Source organism: Rhea americana, unplaced genomic scaffold, assembly GCF_003343005.1.
Source record: "Rhea americana isolate MKP2758 unplaced genomic scaffold, rheAme1 scaffold_471, whole genome shotgun sequence".
NCBI lineage: Eukaryota > Metazoa > Chordata > Aves > Rheiformes > Rheidae > Rhea > Rhea americana.
This window is the reverse complement of record NW_028186614.1, coordinates 47,279-57,652: the sequence shown is the minus strand read 5'-3', so window position 1 is coordinate 57,652 and position 10,374 is coordinate 47,279. Positions and strand designations below refer to the sequence as shown.

At 57.8% G+C, this 10,374-nt stretch overlaps 1 protein-coding gene across 2 annotated transcripts in view; it reads right to left on the bottom strand.

Annotated features, from left to right (window-relative positions):
- The window catches only part of ZNF687 (zinc finger protein 687), a 21,177-nt gene extending 18,844 nt beyond the window's left edge, over positions 1 to 2,333 (bottom strand). Inside the window, exon 1 of one of the 2 annotated variants that reach the window (XM_085316544.1) lies at positions 2,314 to 2,333. The gene's annotated coding sequence lies outside the window, so the exon portion shown is untranslated. Of the gene's footprint in view, positions 1 to 1,522; positions 1,545 to 2,313 lie in introns of those variants that run through there. The other variant, XM_085316543.1, reaches the window with a different exon arrangement.
- Positions 2,334 to 10,374: the final 8,041 nt, after the last annotated feature.

Here is a 10,374-nt window from a genome sequence, read left to right as displayed (position 1 = left end):
TTTGGCGGCCGAGAGGAGTCGCGTAGCGTAAAAGAAAAGGCGCAAATTTATCCCGGAGCGGAAAACCAGAGTTTGCACGAGCGGCGCGCGAGCCGGGGAGAGCAGCCGCTTGGGCTTGGGAGCGTAAAGGCGCTTTCAAATGCTTATTTCGAAGTTTTTATTCGGGTGCTTGAATTTTATTTGCTCCCTGCAGCTCGCCCCGTCCCCTGCTCTAACCATCCAACCGCTCCCTCGCCCCAGCGAGAAGTCTCCTGCCCCTCAGCAGGGGAATCTCCCAAACATAAACATTTCCAGAAGGTATCCAGATAGAGATCTTTCCCCCAACGCCTTGCCTTTAGTCAGTGCACAAAACCAAGGAAGCTGAAACCACCCTAACATCTTTTTTTTTTTCCCAGGGATGCAGCAGAGTACGATTTTACCGTCCAAACTGAGCAATGGCCAGAAAGTAAACAAGATTACAGAGGTGGGAGGATTTTAAGAGATATTATTAGCCTGACAGCAAGCTATTAAAAAAAAATAAGAAAAGGAAGAATTTCACTCAGAGGGATTGCTTGTTCGGAAAACGCAGGTTGCGCTGCTGTCAACCGAGCAGAAAACTGTAGGTTTAACCTCCTGGAGTTACTCCCAGGACGTTGCTTAGCCATCTCCAAGCAGCATCTCCGTGGCGGAGGAGACCCGGCGCACAGAAAACACCCGCACGAGCCGTCGGCGCAGCGGCGTTTTCGGCGCCCTCGCCCCGAGGGAGGGTTTTTAGAAGCATCTAAGCGCAGATCCTCCCGACTTCGACGTTCGTTAGCCGCCCGAACTATAATTAGTTTGGCTAATATAAAAGCCAGGAGGGTTGAGGCAAGCTTTGGAAGAGATAACACAGGGCAGAAAAGAAGCAGAGGTTAACGTTAAAAATGCCTCGCACGCATCAGAAGAGCCTTTAATTTGCAGATGCACGGCCGTGGAATGAAGCCTCCCACCCCTCAGCACCTTTTCCCTTGCCCAGAGGGAAGGAAACGTTATTTCCCCCTCTGAAGCACGGAGGAAGCAAGCGAAGAGGAGAAGTATCAAGGGCAGCGGAGCAATTTGGGGCACGGACTGCACGCAGCACTGCACCCCCGGGGCCCCGGCCCACGAGGAGCTCGCGGCATTTCCAAAACTGGCAGCCCCTGCCTCGCGCCCTCCCCGAGACAGCCGCTCTTGCTCATCCCACGTTCCTCAGCAAACCCCAAATCCTCTTCCGCGGCTCYCCGGGGGCGGCGTTTACACCTCCGCGGATCCCTTCCCCGGCGCGACACACCCCTGCTCCCGACTGGCATCCACTTGCTCCGGAAACGCAGCCCGAACCCACCCAGCCGATTTCCAGATCGCATCAGCCAACCTCTTTTCCAGCGCGAGAGGTTTCGCCCTCCTGCCTCCCTGATCTCCTGTAAATTTGCTTATCTGGCAAGGCTTTAGCGGCGCAGTTTGCAAACGCGGTTCCCATYGCGCTTCCGGAGAGGGAAGGTGCCAGGGACCCGAGCCCGGTACTAACCTTAYGGAAAGGAGCCTGGCGATGGAGCGGAGAGGGAGGAAAAGTGAAAAAGGCTGGTGGGGGGAGGAAGGGATGGAGWGTGAGTGGTCTCAGGTTTCACGTGCAGAAGAGGGTGCGCAGGGAAGGGGGGGGGAAGATGATAGAAAGGCCGGCTGGTTAAACAAGAACCAGCAACACGTCCTGCTCCCAGCGTGACATCACGAGGTCAGGGCTCAGCAGGGACGGCTGCAGCGGGAGCGGAGGCTCAGGAGGGAGGGGGAAAAAAAAGAGAGAGAAATAAATAAAATAACCCAGCACCCAGCTCCTCCATCTGCCAGCGCCGGGATCATCCAGCAACGCGGCGTGGCCAAGCCAGCAGCCCGCGGCCAGGATCCGCACACACGGAGCACTGCAGGCAGGGAAAAAAAACCAGGGGCAGCAGTAACAGCACGGGAACTACCAGGTTCTTCAACCTCCTTTGACAGCATTTGCATCCTCTCCTCCACTTAAAACCCAAATCCTCAAGGATTTCTGGGGAGCCTCGTCTCTCTTTCACCACGCAAACGCGGCTGGACGTTTCTGGGGAGCTTTCGGGCCGAGATGGGTTCGCATCTGTCGAAGCGGCAGCATCCGCAGTCTCCTAATCTGGGCCAGACTCCGATTCACCATGGAGGGGAAAAGGGGACATCTAATTTTAGGAGTTATAGAGATCCCAGCAAGGGGGGAAAAACTCCAGCAAACTCCCCCCACCACCACCCCCCGAGTTGCTCAGTCCCCATCCTCCCTCCCCCCCCATCCCGCTCTTGCTTCACCTTAATGGGAGCGTTGAGGCCTCAACGGCTCCGCTAAAAGCCGGCATTGTGAAGGAAAGCTTACGACAAAGCAATCCGGGAGCGATCCGGGAGCGTCTGAGCACTTTCATAAGCCATTATCTCCCCGCCAAATCCCCCAAGCTTTTCCTGCTTGGGGGGAAACCCGCACAAAAGATCCCAGGTCCTGACTCGGGCAGTTAACCTGCAAATTCCCTTCYTTCCGCAGGGAAGGTGCTGTCGGCAGCCCAAGTCCACCCAGACCCACCAAGAAACCTTTGTCCCCTTCCAGACGAAAACCTGCAGCGCTCGAAGCGACCGCGCGACGCCTAAAGTTGTCTCCGGCTCACGAGCCCGGACTTCACCGAAAGCACCCGACGCCGCAAGCGGCAAAGTGGCGACGAAACCCAGGCGTCATTTCCACCGCAGCGGCCCGGAGGCGCCGGCAGCTCCCGCCGCGCCACGGAGAGGCTCGCCGTCGCTCGCCGACGGATTTCCATCTCGTCCTCCGCGCAGCGATCCCGGCCGCTCTCCGGCCCGGCGGGGCCTCCACCTGCCACGTCCCCTTCTTTGTTCAGCTGTTTTGCAGGGTTATCACTCGCCAACTGTATCATTTTTCTTCCCGGAGCAAATGCCCAGCTCTGCTTGATTTACCGACGACGTGGGGGAGAGACATTTGCTTCGAGGCTTTCCAAAAAAGAGCTTGCACCTCCCTCGCCAAGCCCAGACGAGRGGAAAGGATCACCCCCAAGAGCAATGTTTTTGGAACTGGCTCAGCACGGGGCAGAAAGGGAAACGGGGCCGGAGGAGCTGGGCTAACAGCAGGGCGAGAAAGCGAGGCCTCGGCATGCCAAAGTGCAAAATCCTGCCTGCAGGAAACCCAGGAGCTCGGCACCTCCGCAGAAGTCTCCCCCAGGAGACACCCTTGCGCCCAGCGCCCGCCAGCCGTCCCCTTCCCAGGGCTTAGGCTGGCGTTAAGCAGCAAGTAACGCTCGGCCGTATCRGAAAGTCAAGGTTTCTTTGCTTCCCAAGCGCTCGCGAAGCGTACGTGTCCTCGACACGCGTGGGCCGCGGCGCTCCGGCGGTATTTCCTGCAGCGGGGAAGCGCCTACAGCCAGCGCRGCGCCCACCACGTCTGGGCATTTCCCAAGCAACGCTGCAAAGGGCTGGCCTCGAAAGCAACCGCGGCCGCAGGCTTTAAAGGGAGGGGGGGAAAAAAAAAAACACACTGCTGAGGCAATCCTGGCAGAGGTTGCTCCGGCGCTTGTGGCTTTTCTGGCATCTGTGGAAGGCGAGTGTATGTGGATACCTCCAAGGACAGGCGCTGACACAGCTCCCGACGGGGCGGCGAGCTGATAACCGGGCGCACAACGGTCGGTGTGTGCAGCACAGCGTGTGGCCGCGCCGGCCCCGGGGCAAAAGCGCCGCTGCGCTCGCGGCCTTTGCAGGCCGGATTTGATTTCCATCGATCCCGGCRCCCGCTGCGGCTCAGCTCCGGGCACACGGGGTACCTGCTCGCCCCGGGGCCGCCCCAGCGCGGCCGCCAACGTCCCCAGTAGCTTTTATCAAATCAAGGCGGGAAACGTTGCGACGTTGGTTTTGATGGAAGAGGCCACGCGGGTATCGAGGCCTCCAAACACGAGTATGGGCAGCGGGAGCTTGCCAAGACACCGGGTCCACGTTCACCTCGGGCAACCAAAGCCCACCGCCGACCCCCTGGCTRCCACGGCTAGCTAGAAACCGGGACCGGCGTGACACCTACTGATTTCCTCGCCAGCTTCCTGCCCTTCCTGTTCTCTCCAACGCATCCAGCCACCCAATTCAGCTGCTGCTGGAATAAAACACTTCTCCCTCATAGCCTGCTTCTCCGTTTTCACTGGGCTTGGGGCCTTTTATTAAAAAAAAAAAAAAAAAAAAAAAAAAAAAAAAAAAAAAAAAAAAAAAAAAAAAAAAAAAAAAAAAAAAAAAAAAAAGGAAGAAAAAACCCCCAAACCTGTGGGGTACCTCTCCAAGCTTAGCTGCTCTGTCCCTCCGCGATCGCGGTCTTTCGAGGCCCGGGCTATTCGGCTCGGCTGGTTTCCGCGGGCTCACTCCCTCCTCGGCTGCGGCAGGTCCCCTCTCTCTTTCATCAAGATTTCGGCTGCYGAACCGGCTCTTCCGCAACAGCCGGCGAGCGCGCGGCACGCTTGCCGAGCAAGGCGCAGCCGGAAGCCCAAACAGATCTGGTTTATTCCACATTTTCCAGCAAAGCCCAGCTAAGGCGAGAGGAGAAGGTGTTTCGCTGCGGCACGGTAGGACGCTCSGCAGCTCTTGCCAAGCCGGGCTATTAGCTCGCTGACGGACAGGAAAAGAACGGTCACTTTAAGGCGCTCCGAGAGTTTTATTATTAATTTATCCCAGCGAAACCCACTGCCTCTTGGGCAGGCACGCCTCCTCCTCGCCCAAAGCAGCGCAGCCTGGCCCCCGCTGCTCGCCCGCCTTGGAAAAGGCTCCTTCCTTCCCCCTTTTTCCGTTGGTAGCACGTCAAAAGGCTCTCCGGGGGGACCAGGTAGAAAATAATACTCTGGCCAGGCACTCGATGGGCCATTTGAAACCCTCGACATTGTTTTCCCTGCTCCAGGCAGCAGGAGGGGATTAAAACTTCAGCCATTATGCGCCCGTTTTGTGCTCCCTTTGTGCTCCCCCCTGGCCAGCCCTCCGCATTACCATCTAAACGGGTCTCCGCTATTCAGCCAGCGCCAGGTCCGGGTCCGGGTCTGGGGTTGGGGGGAGCTCCGCTCTCCTTCCCCTGACCCACTTCCCTCCGTGGCTTAAACCAAGCGTTACAGCTGCAGCAGCCGAGCGGAGCGGGCAGGACGTTTGCATCCGCCAGCCAGGAGCGGAGCAGAAACGTGGGAGCTGGCAGGGATTTATTTAATTATTATTATTTTTATTTTTTTTTTTTTTTATGTGGCCACACCGATCCGATTGCCCGGGAGCCGTGCGTGGTGGCCGAGCGCCCGGGACAAAGGCGTCTCTGCCGGCCAGCGGCGCGGGGCCAGCGGGGCCTCTTCCCGCAGGGAAAACGCAAGCGGGCATCCCGCACCCCTGGGTGCTATTCTGGAATAAGCACATCCTCCACAGCTTATCCCTCCGCAGCCATTCCCGCTGACTTCTCCCGGCGGGAAAGCCCCAAACCACGGGCTGCAAACGCCGCTGCCGATCCAGGTGGCGAGGCGGCACGTCTGCACAAGCCGGCTAGCGCTGTTTACGTTCAGCTCGAGGAGGAGGAGCGTTGTTTGCAAACCCCTTCCTGGCTCCATTTCCGTCGGGAGAGCGAGCCAGGCCCGCCGGACCCGGCGCGAGGCCCGGCAGGCGCGGTAAAGCACGGCGGCCCTAAACGCCATCGCGGCGATACGCGTACGCCCTGCTCCGCTGCCCGCCTCCGACCCTATCAACGGGGAGAAATTACAGCTCCCGATGATGCAAATCCCAACCTCGAGACCTGGCGCGGAGGCCACCCTTGTGACCAGAGCCAGCCTGGACACACCTAGGAGTTTTGCTGGCAGAACTGGCTCTGTGTGCGGGGAGGGGGGGGAAAAAGAGAGACACACACAGAAGGGGGAGCAAGGAACAGGAAAACTGTACCAGGGGCCTGCAAAAAGCTCAGGCAGCTGTGAAAAAAAATGGGAGTTTTGTGTTAGCACGTCTTACTCCAGTCAGGCAAAATATATTTATCTATATAAATAAATGATATAAGCTGCATCTGGGCAAAAGGGCTTGCCAGCGGGAGCCCCATCCCCAGGAACAAGGCGCCTGCGCTCAGAGCACCCCAYGCTCCCGAGGCCAAACGACCCGCACAGAGCAGAGGGATATTTTTCCCTTCCTTTTTAAACCCTCGCCTCCCCTGCTCTCCCTGCTTTAAGGCCTTTAGATAGTTTCTTCCTTATTAATTTTTTTTCCCCCGTCAAAGCCATTTCAAAGCCCAACTAGCCCTGGCCCTACCGGGAGATTCGCTACGAGAGGCGACGGTCGGATGGAGGAGCGGGTCCGACACGAGCCGCGTCAGGGCGCTCGGCCCACCCCGGGCTGCAGCCTACCAGCCAGGAAAGCTCCCTGGGAACGCTAAAAACCCTCGCAGCTAAAAGAAAAGATTTCCAGCCACGCAGCATCCTCAGCTGCGAAGTCTTCCCCGCTGCCTCAGATTTCAAGGAGGCTCCGGCTACGGAGACCGAACGGTTCGAGGGAGGACGGGCTTACGCTGCTCTTATTTTTAGTCCGGCTCCGTTACCATTTTCAGGCACGGGGCTCGCGGTTCCTGCACGTCCTTCAGGCATCTCGAAACGCTTCGGATAAAAGTTAGGTCTCGCCATCCCCGGCGGAGGGAAGCGAGACAGCCCTGGTCGACACAGGGAGAAGGAAACAGGCTCGTAATCCTCTTGCCACGGACCCTCCGGAAGCGAGCGGCGCGCCGGGCGGGAGCCCGCTCCGAACAAGGCCTTGCTAAACCAGCGCCGTCCACCCGACGTCGCGCTTCGACCCGACGCTGGAGCGAGCCGAGCTTCGTTTCTGAACTTTCAGCGGGTTTTGCGACAGCAAGCGACTCTTTTCAAAAACGGCCGCGCGGCTTCGAAAAGCGAGAGGCAAAACTAAACCCCGCGGCGCGAGGGTGGAGGGCGAAACGGGCCCCGTTTCTCACCGGCACACAGCAAACGGATTGCCGCCACCACCACCTGGCTATTAACAGCTACCTCACAACTTTCACCGAGTTCAAACCATGCTTATTTGGGGAACCGAGCAGGAAACTCGATTCTTTCCCCCTGCAACGGGGTGCAAATCCACCGAAACCGCCAGGAAGAGGAGCCCAGCGGCGCGGGCCCCGGGCAGAGCCCAGCTGCCGCGCGCAGCAGCCATGACACACATCCTGACTGGAGGCTGGTCGGGGATTAAATTCCCCTGCGTTTAACAGAATTAAGTCTCTACCATCTGCTAACTTCTGGAGATATCAAAACAAACAAGCAGTGGATGAGATCCAGCAAGCCCAACGATTTGGCCAGCCTGAAAAAATTAAGTTTTTAAACGCCGGCAGGCGTTTTTGTAGCGCTGATCAGCAGAAAGCGACCTCCGTGTCAGCACGGGCCGGTGGCGCGGAGGGGCTGAGCCCCAAGCTCGGCCCTAACACCCAGCGCGGGGCCTAGAGCCCCGTCCAGGGCTGCACACCCCTGCGCGCGTCAGCGCGTAACGCGGTCTCCGTTCCCAGGCGAAGCGCCACGAACCGGACCCGGAGGGGACGAGGGCTTCCTCGGTTCGGCGCGGCCGTTTCACGGGAGGATCGGCCGAGCTGCGCCCGGGCGTTCGGCCGAACGGCGGGCTCGTTTCCACGTCGCCACTCGGAATTACCCGCCGGAAGGTGGGAGCAACTTTCCCCGAGGTGACGCAGGGCAAGGTCCCGTCCAAAGGTGAGCGCAGACGGCTGCGCGGCTGCAAAGCCGTAACGAGCTCGTTTACCCCAGCGGCAAGTCACACTAATACCTGTTGCAGTCCAGCCCAGCACAGCTGGAGAAGGCCAAGAGCAGCGGTGTAAACACTCCAGGTGGGAAAAGGAAACACAGCTCAGCCTCAGCGATTCACCCAAGACATCCGTGTCCCCAAACCAGCCCACTCCCCGGATTTGATGCTTTTCCCAAGGCCGTAAGGATGTTCGGGACCTAGGGCAGGTAACGAYCCCTATCACCATCTCCGGCAGCGCTGCCCAGCAGCGGGAGCATCCTCATCTCGCTTCCGACACGGCCTGCCGGGCTCATCCTCCCTCCGACGCTGAGCCACGGAAAGGACTCGCCTGCTTGGTGGAAGCACTTGGAGATCTCGCAGGCAGCCGGCGCTATTAATAATTTCCAGCTAATCCATCCCCACGCCAGACCRAGGGCTTGGAGATCTTCAGAAAACCGAAACAGAGTTATCTCCATCCTGACGTGATTCATCACGCCGAGTTTTACAAGACGAAGTTTCCAAACTCGGCCAGGACACCCCATTTATTCTAGCAGTACGAACAGAAAATCTGCCACGCAGGATGCCAAAAAGGAAGGGAACACAGAGTTCCCTCGCTCTCGTCACACACTACAGCAGCCCYGTGCCATCGCTGCGTTTGCTTGCTATTAGTACATTATTATTTTTATAGCACCCAGATGTGTGCTTAGGTGTTTTATGGTACAAATAAATTAAAGCTCTACAAAACGCGTTGTAGGGGATAATCCCACGTTAACAGAAGCGTGGATTAGAAYAGATGACCTAAAAGATCTTAATCAGAGGAGAATAAACCCAGAAAATTATAGGCAGACTCGATTCCTGCAAGACGCTGAGCACCTCAGGCACTGGTAGCGCTACCGCTCTCAACACCGGGAAGATCTTCCTGGTTATCAGAGGAGCTTCCGAAATACCTCCACGCTCGCACCATCTCTCCAACAACTTGACCCTCACCTTTCTGCAAGRTCCCATCGATTTAAATTGGTCTCCACGGGGAAATGAGGGCCCCACCAAGTCTCAATTCCCAAACGCTCTGCTTAAATCAGCCGAACCTAAATGTCAAGGCTATCGAACTTTTCCTTTGCTCACCTTTTAGAGAAATAAAAAACTCGGAATAAAACTCACTGTGGGAAGATAATCACAGCACTCAAGGATTGCCTGTTGCACGATTACATGCAGACGGGCCAGCAGCAAGGAATTAAGGAACTTTTGGGGGCAGAAAGGACAGAGGAAAAGAGAGAAAACTGTGCGTGAAAGAAAACAAAACGCTCTCACTACCAAAGCAACCTCGCTCTCACAACCAAAAAACAAGAGGCCCTTAAGGAAGTGGCCAAAACATACAAGAAACAGCCACACCAAAACGTGCTCAACTTCCCTGCACGAGGGCCATCTCTCTGGCCCAGGACTCCTCTGCTTTCTCCTCCTCCTCCGCAGGCCAAGAAGCTGCCCCAGCGCAGGGTCACCTCGCTGCCCGCAGTCCCAAAGCGGCCCCCAAACGTGGCCCAGCACACCTCGGAGCACCTCAGGAGTCTGCAAAGTGGCACCAAGAACCTCCCGTGAGTTTTCACTGCTCCCACTTGTCCCCTGCTGGAAGTCAGGGTGGATGGAGACACTGACTCAGGAGAGCGCCCACCTCTCCACAAGCCTTCTCCCAGCTCACTGCCCTCCCTTCGTCCTCTTGGATCCGTATCCACGCCAAGCCCTCCCAGAGGGCTGGCCCGCGAGCCCAAATCCTCCCAGTCACCCCAAGGCAGGGAGACAGCTGGCACAGGCGATCCTCTTTCTTCCCAAAACACAAGYGTTGCCATCATGAAGACTGAAACGTCATTCTCCCCAACCTTTCCTTCTCCTCTCCAAAACTAAAACCAGGGCAATAGCGAGAGCCTTCCTCCCCAAAACCTAAGCAATACGGGCGCCGCAGCACTGTCCTTCCAGGACAGCAGGAATGGGATAACAGAGCCACGCACCTAATTCTCAACCACCATCTTTGGACATGGGCACCTAGAGAAACCGGAGATGCTCTGCATGGTTCAAAGCTGGACCAGCCTCTTATTCACACTCAAAAAAAAGGAAGAGCAAGAAATCCCCTCCAGGAGCCGGGGCTCCAAACCAGGACACCACCTCGTTTGTAAGGTCCTTTCTGCCACGCGGCCTGGCTGAGGCCAGGACCCATCCCCTTATCCACATCCTGCTGGGAGGGCAGAGATCCTTCCCTCCGCACAGAGCGAACGTGCGCTTTAACCATCATCAACACGTGCAAGGCGGGGAGGCGAAGGCTCTTTCGGGAGACGGAGGGGAAGAATCCCACCTGCAAGGAGCCAGGGGCAGGACAGCACGGTGCCACCCTTCTTTTAGGCACGTATTCCTCCCAAAGGAGACGTGGGCCGAGTATTACCCCCGAGGAACCGGAGGGCCCCCAGCCAGCCCGGCACGGAGCCACGTGCCGACGGGGGACGGCTGCCTGCGCTCGGCCCTCAGGGCAGCGCAGAGGACGGTCTAGACCAGCAGCTCCCCGAGCCCTGGCAGGGTGCGACAGCGTCCCAAGTCCCAGAGCTGAAAGGG